Here is a 10,000-nt window from a genome sequence, read left to right as displayed (position 1 = left end):
TTATTTTGTATCTTAAATATTAATGACATGGGTTAATATAGTATGCAGCCCAATAAGATTGTGATTTTTCTTTAATTTGGCCCTAGCACTGAAAAGTTTGCCCACCCCTGGGTTAGGTTATGTTTGGTTACATTTGGTTGGTTAGGTTAGAAAGTTAGTAACGTTGGTAAATATCCACCAAGGTCCACTTAGATTTGCAAAGCCTGCCTGGTGACCCCATAAACAGCCATAATGGCATGTTAAAAAATGTATATATGTATGTAAATATTTGATAAAATGATATCTGGCTTGTTGCTAGTTTGCAGAGGATGATTACTGAGAGGGACATGTTCTGCTTAATGTGAGGATTACAAAGATGATTGGAGGGGGAGAGGGAAGAGTACTTGATTACATAATACAAGTAATCCCACACTTCTGATGTAGAGGTATAAGTACAAATAATTTTTGTAGGTACCTGAATGGTACGGTACACATACCTGTGCCATCTTGAAACTTTGTCATTTGTCATATTGTTTCACCAGTTGATAAGTTCAGGTAAAGTCTCACACTGTATTGTTTTGCTTATCACATCACTGCTACTCATCACCCAGTGGTATGGACTTGTGCCACACACACACTGATTCCATTGCACATATTTGAAGATAGTCTACTGGTTTATAAATCTGTACCATTAGGTGGTACATGACAGTGATAATGTACTTATGAATTATATAAAGTCTGGGTGTATGGAAATGCTTCTTGTCATTCAGCAGCTTTGTGTGACATGAAGAAAGAGGAAGAAGCAAAGAAATGAATGGTGAAAAAAAAGGTAATTTGTCATTATTATTGCTTGATTTACCAAACATCACAACACCATTTTCATTCTTTTCTTAGAGAACAAAATAGATGGGCCACAACTCCTGCCGCTAACAGAAATGGCATCTGAGCCACTGGTTCCTTCTATAGAGGACAGGATCAAATTTCTTTGAAGAGCTAGAAAAATTGAAGAAAGGAGTGTCAGCACCATCATGCCAGGAGCAGGAACAGCAACAAGTTCATGGCCAGGAGGTTCCTGAGGGTGCACCTGCCTCTCCTGGAAACAGCACTTCATGTGTCCCTCAACTCACCTGGTGTGATCTTGAAGGTTACAGGTAAGTAGGATCAGAGAGAGAGAGAGAGAGAGAGAGAGAGAGAGAGAGAGAGAGAGAGAGAGAGAGAGAGAGAGAGAGAGAGAGAGAGAGAGAGAGATAATGTATGATTTTTTTTTATTATTATATATATTTTGGAATGAAGGGGTTTGGGTCTCATCCTCTATATAGAGCCACCCCAGGAACAAACTAGGGAAGCTACAGAAGTAAAGTTCTGAGGTTATGCCTTGTCTTAACTAACCCTCTTTTTTACAAGGAAAGCAGCTTTGGTATATAGATGGATAGACATGTATTCAGAATTAGTAGGTAGGTTGGAGTTACATTGATAAAACCACACACACGTTGCCATGGTGAAGTTAGTTAGTGTGCTGAGCTCACAATGTGGAGGACCCAGGTGCAAATCCCAGGCAGCAGAGAGGCTCAGGGCGTGTCTCTCTACATGTTGACCCTAAGCATGTTAGGTATGGGTTGTAGGCTGAGGTCATCTCACTTTCATGGTGTGTGGGTGTGCAAGTGATCTCAGCTCTACCCAAAGATTGGTCAGCATGAACTCTGAGCTCATTCCATGAGTGAAGGGCTGGCTGGGGAACCAGCAGCAGACAAATATATGGTATAAAAATGGGGCCTCATTTTGTTGTGAAGGGAAGAGGGAGTACATGTGATAACTGGCCAAACTTAATAAATGAAAACCAGCATGCACTAATTCATGTTGTTTACTTTTCATTTGTAAAAAGCTTGATAATTTAAGGCAGACCATAGTTTTCTAAAATACATGTAATGAATTTCTTTGTATGAAATATTATAAATGGAAAACATAAAGTGATTAACTGATATTAAAATTTACTATTTTTGTTGTGCAGTAACATACTGTTGCTATTATTACTGATAAATATTACTTATTTTCACAAAAAACTTATTTTTACTTAGTTGCTCAAATTGAAGAGAAAGTATTGCATTCAGTTATTAGTCTTAAAATGCACAGAGCAAAAAATACTGTTACCAAGTCTGTAAACAGTACACACCACCATTTCCCACTCTAAGGAAGCCATTAGTTGTGTGTAGACTACTCCTATGATTCATCCAGCAAACACTGTATGGAAAACAATTACCTGTGTATAATTTCAGACTTCCAGCTTTTCCACCAAACATGAGAGTGGTTTTGGCAACAAAAAATAAACCCACTGACTATAAGCCAAAATCCCGGTATTGGAAAATGGTGATCAATGCAATCACCAGTGACCTCAATGAAAGAGGCCAAATGTAAGTATAGTATGCACCATTAGTGATAAGGATTGATGAAAGATATGAAGAGAGCTGAGTAGATACAGATGTCATTAGATATATGCCAAATGATCTTGTTTGGGAGTGTGTAACTCAAACACTTTGGCTTTTCTTTTTTCTTAAAAGTCATTTCTCTTGGTGAATATTGATCCTGATTTATGAACACCATATCATTGTTTACTTTTATTTTTTCTGTTATTTCAGAACTCCATCAAGAAGAGGATACAACAATATCATCAACTCTTCCTAGCATATCCCTTTCTTGGGGATCCTGTAAGTGCTTACACACACACACACACACACACACACACACACACACACACACACACACACACACACATATATATATATATATATATATATATATATATATATATATATATATATATATATATATATATATATATATATATATATATATATATATAAATATTCAGTTTCACTCCCTCTCAGGAGCTATTGAATTACAATGAAAATAATTATCAGAAAATACAAGACACTAAAGGACTTTTTTTTTTTCTCTTTCTCACTATGAAATGTAATGAAAGTAACTTAACCTAACCTGAGGTTGTAGTAAATTTCTAAGCAGTCTATGTGGAGGGTTCAAATTTGTCAAGTTAAAGGATGAGACAAAAAACTGGCAAAGTGAGCTGGATGAAGTCATAATTTCTTTCCAGAAATGTTGGAGAATGTCTTTGAAGAGAAAACTCAAACACATGAGAATGCCAATGGAGCAATTCCTCATCCTCAAAGAAAGATCTGGGGCTCCGAGTAAAACAAGGCCAAGGGAAGCTGATGAGAACCCAACTAGTCATGTTACGGTTCGTAAGGAGCGACAGAAGACTCAAGTAAGCATATCTCTCTCTCTCTCTCTCTCTCTCTCTCTCTCTCTCTCTCTCTCTCTCTCTCTCTCTCTCTCTCTCTCTCTCTCTCTCTCTCTCTCTCTCTCTCTCTCTCTCTCTCTCTCTCTCTCTCTCTCTCTCTCTCTCTCTCTCTCTCTCTCTCTCTCTCTCTCTCTCTCTCTCTCTCTCTCTCTCTCTCTCTCTCTCTCTCTTTCTCCATCCATGAATACTACCATACTATGCAAAATGTATACCTCTTCAGAGGTCATAATTGCCACCATTCCCAATTTGAGAAGATGGCTAATATGTAGTATGAATAAGAATGTTGTACATGAGTTTGCCACCTGACAACTTCTCAACCACATGTACAGTTGAGCGGGTGTCACGCAGGCACTTTTTCCTGCAACTTAGTGTCATGCGACACCATTTACAACAACTAGTTGTAGATTTTGCTTAGCTTGACATCCATGGAAACTGTTTTACACTGTCAAGGATTTCATACAATTGGGAGAAAGTTGTGTAAAGTCTATAGTGTATATACTAAATTAAATATAATACTGTAGTATATTACCATTTAATTGGTGTTAGGTATCACTTAGGTTAGAACCCTGTTTTTGTCGTCCAAATATTGGAAACAATATTAAGCCATAAAGGTAAACTTATCTATATGGAAAAACTGTACATAAACCTCTACACTTGCTCACATTCCTGTGTGTGATGTTCTAAAATCAAAGTAGAACTATATAAAATTGATATCACAACACTTTTTTTTATAGATTTTTGCTGATTTGCAGCCGCCTGCACCTTAATTTCAGATATAGGTGCATGTTGAGACAGTCTTGGTTTCAACAACTGCTGCTCGTTGCACCTTTGTTTCCAAATCCAAGTTATCTTGTACTTTTACCATTGAACCAGTTTACTCAACTCGTGTACCTTGCATTGAACTCATTTACTCAACTTACATACCAGTAGAGTGAAACTGCAGTGCAATACATGCTGTATTATTTCACATCATTGTATGCTGTATCCACTGTCAGTTTCATTTAATTTTAAATATTGATATGCATTTCTCCTCAGGTGGCCAGCATTGAGATGTGCAAGCCTGAGGGATGCAGCCTTGAGGAGGACGACTTATTTCTTTCTACTGAAACCTCAACATTGGACATTGGATCTTCAGGCCAAGATGTGATCCACATTATGATTAGGACTGGAACATCCAACAGTAAGGATACGCTATCTCTATCATCTCCAACTCCATCACCTGCTTCATCAAGTCCAACACCAGCTCCAGTACAGGGAAACTCAACACAGCCATCACCTGGTGCCTCCCCCGGCCCTAAATGAACACCGACAAGAAAAAGAAAACGGGACAATAATGAACCTGCAAGTACAGACACACTTAAGATTGTTGGTGCAATGACAAATGCCATCTCAAACTTGAACACATTTAGTTTTGCTACCCTTGTAGAAAAGACATGTGAAAAACTGCCCTTGCTTAGTCATGTAAGGGTGTTTGGCAAATGTTGCAAACTAATGGAAGAAGAGTTGATAGAAGCAGGTGCTCGTCAATAAACTGCAGGACCCCAGTAATGGTTTTTCCGTTCTCTTCCTCATAGAGTATAGAGACTAGGAATAATACCATGTCACATAATTGCCACAGTTATTTAAGTTATCTTCTAAAATTGGGAATAATAATTAGAAAAGTAGTGGTGAATGTAAGTGTGAACCATTATCTTTATGCTTTGGCTATTGTGTCTCTATGTCACTTATAGAGAAACATAAAATTGAAGTACTCAGTCAGGTAAATGCAAATTTTAAAGATAATCTTGATGAAGCAAAGAAAGATTTATAATAAAGGTAAAGTTGCAAATGTACATAATGGGTCTGAAGACCTTTAAACATGAAGGAAGGTACTCGTATATATACACCAGGTATGTTTATATTATGTTCTCTTTTCATCTGGAGCTCTGGAGCCTGTCCACACAATGATGAAAGGGAGATGAGGTATTTATGGCTGATTACGGGAATAATAAAGAATCACATGCTGGACTCAGTTTAATATCAAATGACTGAAAATATTTAAACATGCATGACACAAAGTTACTGTTACTGTCTTATTATCAATGTGACACCCCTAAAGAGAAAACCTGTGTCACTACAACTTGGCCCTTTTGAAAGCTGACATAGACAGACGGTCAGGCGGTTTTCAGTGTTTCTCCTGTTCATAATGTAAAAGTCTCATTAATCTGTCACTAGAACCTTAAAAACACCCTTATAAACCCGTGTCAGTTCACCACGATGATTCTCAAAGGCCAATGAGATGATGAGCAGTTTTCTAAGTGCATTTTTTCCTATTCATAATGTAGAAATGTTAATTTGTCACTAGAACCTTAAAATTAACCTTAAAAACCCGTGTCACTTCACCGGACTCCTTGAAATGTAGTGGAGGCGCAGCGCTGGGATGATTCAAAGTAATGACTAATTTCTGCTCCATAACGTGTCGCTAACGTGATCAGCAGCAGTCTTTCCGCGCCGCCTGGTGTGAAGGTCGCTAAAGTCACAGGCTTTATAATCACTGGTAGAGTTTCCCACGTGTTCTGTTTGGTTTGATCAGCAACGCCCTTCCTTTCCTCCTTCCTTCCTTCCTTCCTTCGCTCACTGACACAAATATTTCATCGCTATTTTTCTTTCGGGTTATCAATTTATTTTTCTTTTATTTCACCCACCCATATATTTTTTTTTTTTTTTTTTTGCATTTTTGTTTATTTTTGTTTTTCTTTCAGTTTGAGAGAGAGAGAGAGAGAGAGAGAGAGAGAGAGAGAGATTTTATTCACCTCATTCGCCCAGATTTTTTTTCTTTTTCTTTACATTTTTTTATATATTTTTATTGCTTTTTCTTTGAGAGAGAGAGAGAGAGAGAGAGAGAGAGAGAGAGAGAGAGAGAGAGAGAGAGAGAGACCTGCCACACACATTATATTCTGACAAAGCTAGCGTCATTTCCTGCGTCACCTCCCACCACTCCCTCCTCCTGTCTCGTCACATCCACACTACAAGATAATCCCACGAAGATCAACATTACACCACTTCTTGTTCTATGCCTGCGATCTCTCTTCCTTCAACTCATCTTCTTTTTCTATTTCTTTTCATTTTTCTTTCCACTCGTCTGTCTATTTTTGTTTTCAATCTCAAACTTTATATTCTCGTTTTCTATTCTCTCTTCTCTTCTTTCTTTTTCTTGTTTCATTTCATTTCTCCTTTTCTTTTTTCACTTGTCTTTTTTTTTTCAATTTCATACGTTATATCTTCGTTTTTATTCTCTCTACTGTGTATTCTCTTCTCTTTCCTTTCTTTTTCTTCTTACTGCTTTCTTTTCTTCTTTCTTTTTCTTTTTCTTTTTTAATCGTCAACATGTCTTTTTCAATCTCTGCTAGTTAATTCTCTATACAGTGTTTCTCTTTCTCCTCTTCTTTTCTTTCTTTCTATTCTGTTATTTATTTTCTCCTTACTGTTTTCTTTTCTCTTCTTTCCTTCCTTCTTTATCATTTTTTCTACCGTCTGTCTTTTCAATCTCTTACTTTATATCCTTCCTTTATTCTCTCTACTGTGTTTCTTCTCTTCTTTCCTTTCCTTCTCTCTTCTGTTGTATATTCTCTCACTACTGTTTTCTTTTCTTCTTTTTTCTTTTTATTTCTCTGTTCGTCTGTTTTTATCAATCTGTTGCTTTCTATGCTCGTTTCTTTCCTGTTTTTTTTATTCTCTCCTTACTTTTATTCTCTTTTCTTATTCTCGATTCTGTTTTTTTTCTTTTTATATCATTTCGTCTTTTTATCGTTCTTTCTTTTTCTTTTTGTCTTGTGTTCTTGTTAGCTTATAAGTGAAGGGGATTTGTTAATAAGGCAGACAAAATCTCTCTCTCTCTCTCTCTCTCTCTCTCTCTCTGTGCCTTTCTTATACAAAAAGTGAAAAATGGGGAAACAAAAACATCACAAGTTATAATAGTGTGTGTGTGTGTGTGTGTGCGTGCCTCACTCAGCACCTTGAAGACCGCGGCAGTAACGCACTGCTCTCACACCAAGACTATTACAAGAGCCACTGAGATGATTAGCCGGGATCTCAAGAAGGTTTCTCTTGTTAGTAATGTAGGAATCTAGTCACTCTGACACTCCAGAAAAGATAAAATCCTTGAAATCCGATGTAATTTCGACCGTAATCGTTGGAAAAGGATGTTTCTCCTATCAGTTATGTAGAAGTCGTGTTAATCTATCACTAGAGTTGTTAAAAGACTTAAGACCCGTGTACATTCAACTATAGGCTTTGGAGGAAATGCTTCTATTAATGATATAGAATTTTAATTAATCTGTCACTAGAGCCGTAAAACACCCTTGAAAACCAGTGTATCTTTGATTCAAACCCTTGAAAGGAGTGTTTCTCTTGTTAGTAATGTTTTTTTTTTTTAATCTGTCATTATAACTTTACAAACACTCATCAAAATCTGTGTAGCATTGATTACTGCATTTGGAATGAGTGTTTCTTCTATTGACAATGCAGAAATCTTGTTAATCTCTCATAAAAATAGTAAAAAACACCCTTAAAAATTTATGTAGCTTCGTCTAGACTTTAGAAGCTTTAGAAAGTAGTGAAGGTGCGGAGAGAGGTGTTCCAGAATCTTACGGTCCCATGAACGGTGCACGAGTGTCAGGCGTGTCATCAGTGCCGCCATGTACTGTGCCGAGTCTCCCTCCCTCTGGACACTGAAGGCGTCCTTGCCACACTACTCTCAGACACTGCGCCGCATCTCCAATACTTTCCAAGCACTCTACTCAAATTTACACGGATTTTAATTATCAATTTTTTCTTTCTTCTCTTTTTATTACAACTTAGTGACAAACAGACAATATTCCTTCACTACTACAGACGCCGTCACATCAGCACATTTTTCTTTCTGAAAATCGCCAATTTCTGAAGCGCGCCCCGTCACACGAACAGCCGCTCGCCTGCACTTTGGTGAACAGTAAAACAAACACGGCCCCGCTGAGGCACATGCCGGCAGTGGCTGCTCTGTTTATTCCAAGCGTTGCCTCTCCACGACCAGCCAGACAGGTCACAGTGGTCCACGTCCACCGTGCAGAAGTGGACACACACACACACACACACACACACACACACACACACACACACACACACACACACACACCTGCCGCCAAGTGTACGTACACGTGCAGCGAGGCACGCCGCCCCCTGTGTGCTGCTGTGTATCCAAACATATAACAGGACCATTACTTCACAAGTGAAATTGAGAGATTTGATATCTTTCTCAGTTTCAAATCTACTTCACTTCAGCCTTTGTTTTTCTTTTATTACAATAATGTTTACTCTTTGTATTATAAACAATGAATTTCCATCTGACAAACGTTGACGACAATCCTCCGCAGTGAAGACGATCACTTACTTCCGTTTGACGAGACAAGGAGGAAAAAAAAATAAATAAAAACAAAACAGAACGAGACAAAAATTGAGGGAAATGTGCCAGTGTGACGCAGCTGTAACACCAGGAACACTCTTTCCAAAGCCTCTATCTGAAGTGACACGGGTTCTTCACGCTATCCCTATAGCTGAAGCAAAGTTTTACAATATTTCTGCTTCAACAGGAAAACTTCTCTTTCCATTAGTGTCACACGGGTACTGAAGGTGTCTTTGTGGTTCTTGTGACAGATTAACTAGACAAGAGAGACTCGGATGAAGCGAGAGAGATAAATACACGGACACAAAGACACCAACAGACACATACACAAAATAAAAGAAATAAAAAAGTATATAAACAGACAGTCATAGAAAAGAAATTGTCCCCCAAAAAACTGACAAAAAGGTAAATGAAAAAAGACAACCAATCAGACACACAGACAAACAAATACGAGAAAAAACCGACACACATGCAAACAGACAGACAGGATGCATATGATAGAGTGGTTCAATTTAAGGCACACACACACACACACACACACACACACACACACACACACACACACACAGAAAACCATATTACATGCGATTATTACGAAGCATGAAAACCTCCTCCTCCTTCTCCTCCTCCTCCTCCTCCTCCTCCTACTCCTCCACCAAGGTCGTATCTCCCTCAGGTTATCTCCCCCTCCTCCTCCTGCTTCATATTCCTCCTCCTCCCTCCTTTACCTCCATATTTGCCTCCACTCCTCCCAAAAACATCCCTTCGTTCCTCTTTCTCCTCTCTTTCCTCCTACTCATAATTCTTCCTCCTCTTCTTTCCCTACTTCTCTCCATTTCTTCTTATGATCTACTCTCTCTCTCTCTCTCTCTCTCTCTCTCTCTCTCTCTCTCTCTCTCTCTCTCTCTCTCTCTCTCTCTCTCTGGGAATTTGTCAGCACTTTAAATGCGTTACATGTGCAATCTCTCTCTCTCTCTCTCTCTCTCTCTCTCTCTCTCTCTCTCTCTCTTACAAATATCTGTGCTTAGAGATACAGATACAGGAGAGAGAGAGAGAGAGAGAGAGAGAGAGAGAGAGAGAGAGAGAGAGAGAGAGAGAGAGAGAGAGAGAGAGAGAGTCATAAATTATACCTATATATATAATTCTACTGAAGGATTATTATTATTATTATTATTATTATTATTATTATTATTATTATCGTTATTATCATTATTATTATTACTATTGTTACTTTATTCGTTGTTATTGTCTTTCGTAACAAGCCGGTGAGTACACAACCAATCTCTCTC

General features: G+C 38.1%; 1 protein-coding gene and 1 long non-coding RNA gene across 3 annotated transcripts in view; one reads left to right on the top strand and one right to left on the bottom strand.

Moving 5' to 3' along the window:
• LOC123520664 overlaps positions 1-4,836 on the top strand; it is a 6,661-nt gene extending 1,825 nt beyond the window's left edge. Inside the window, exons 2-6 of one of the 2 annotated variants that reach the window (XR_006679331.1) lie at positions 874-1,130; positions 2,253-2,387; positions 2,613-2,681; positions 3,086-3,256; positions 4,336-4,836. This is a non-coding gene — a long non-coding RNA (uncharacterized LOC123520664). Of the gene's footprint in view, positions 1-873; positions 1,131-2,252; positions 2,388-2,612; positions 2,682-3,085; positions 3,257-4,327 lie in introns of both variants that reach the window. The other variant, XR_006679329.1, reaches the window with a different exon arrangement.
• LOC123520583 overlaps positions 1-10,000 on the bottom strand; it is a 91,625-nt gene that overhangs the window by 40,635 nt on the left and 40,990 nt on the right.

Source organism: Portunus trituberculatus, chromosome 7 (assembly GCF_017591435.1).
Source record: "Portunus trituberculatus isolate SZX2019 chromosome 7, ASM1759143v1, whole genome shotgun sequence".
Lineage (NCBI taxonomy): Eukaryota > Metazoa > Arthropoda > Malacostraca > Decapoda > Portunidae > Portunus > Portunus trituberculatus.
The sequence above is the reverse complement of the archived record's forward strand: the minus strand, read 5'-3'. Positions and strand labels throughout refer to the sequence as shown.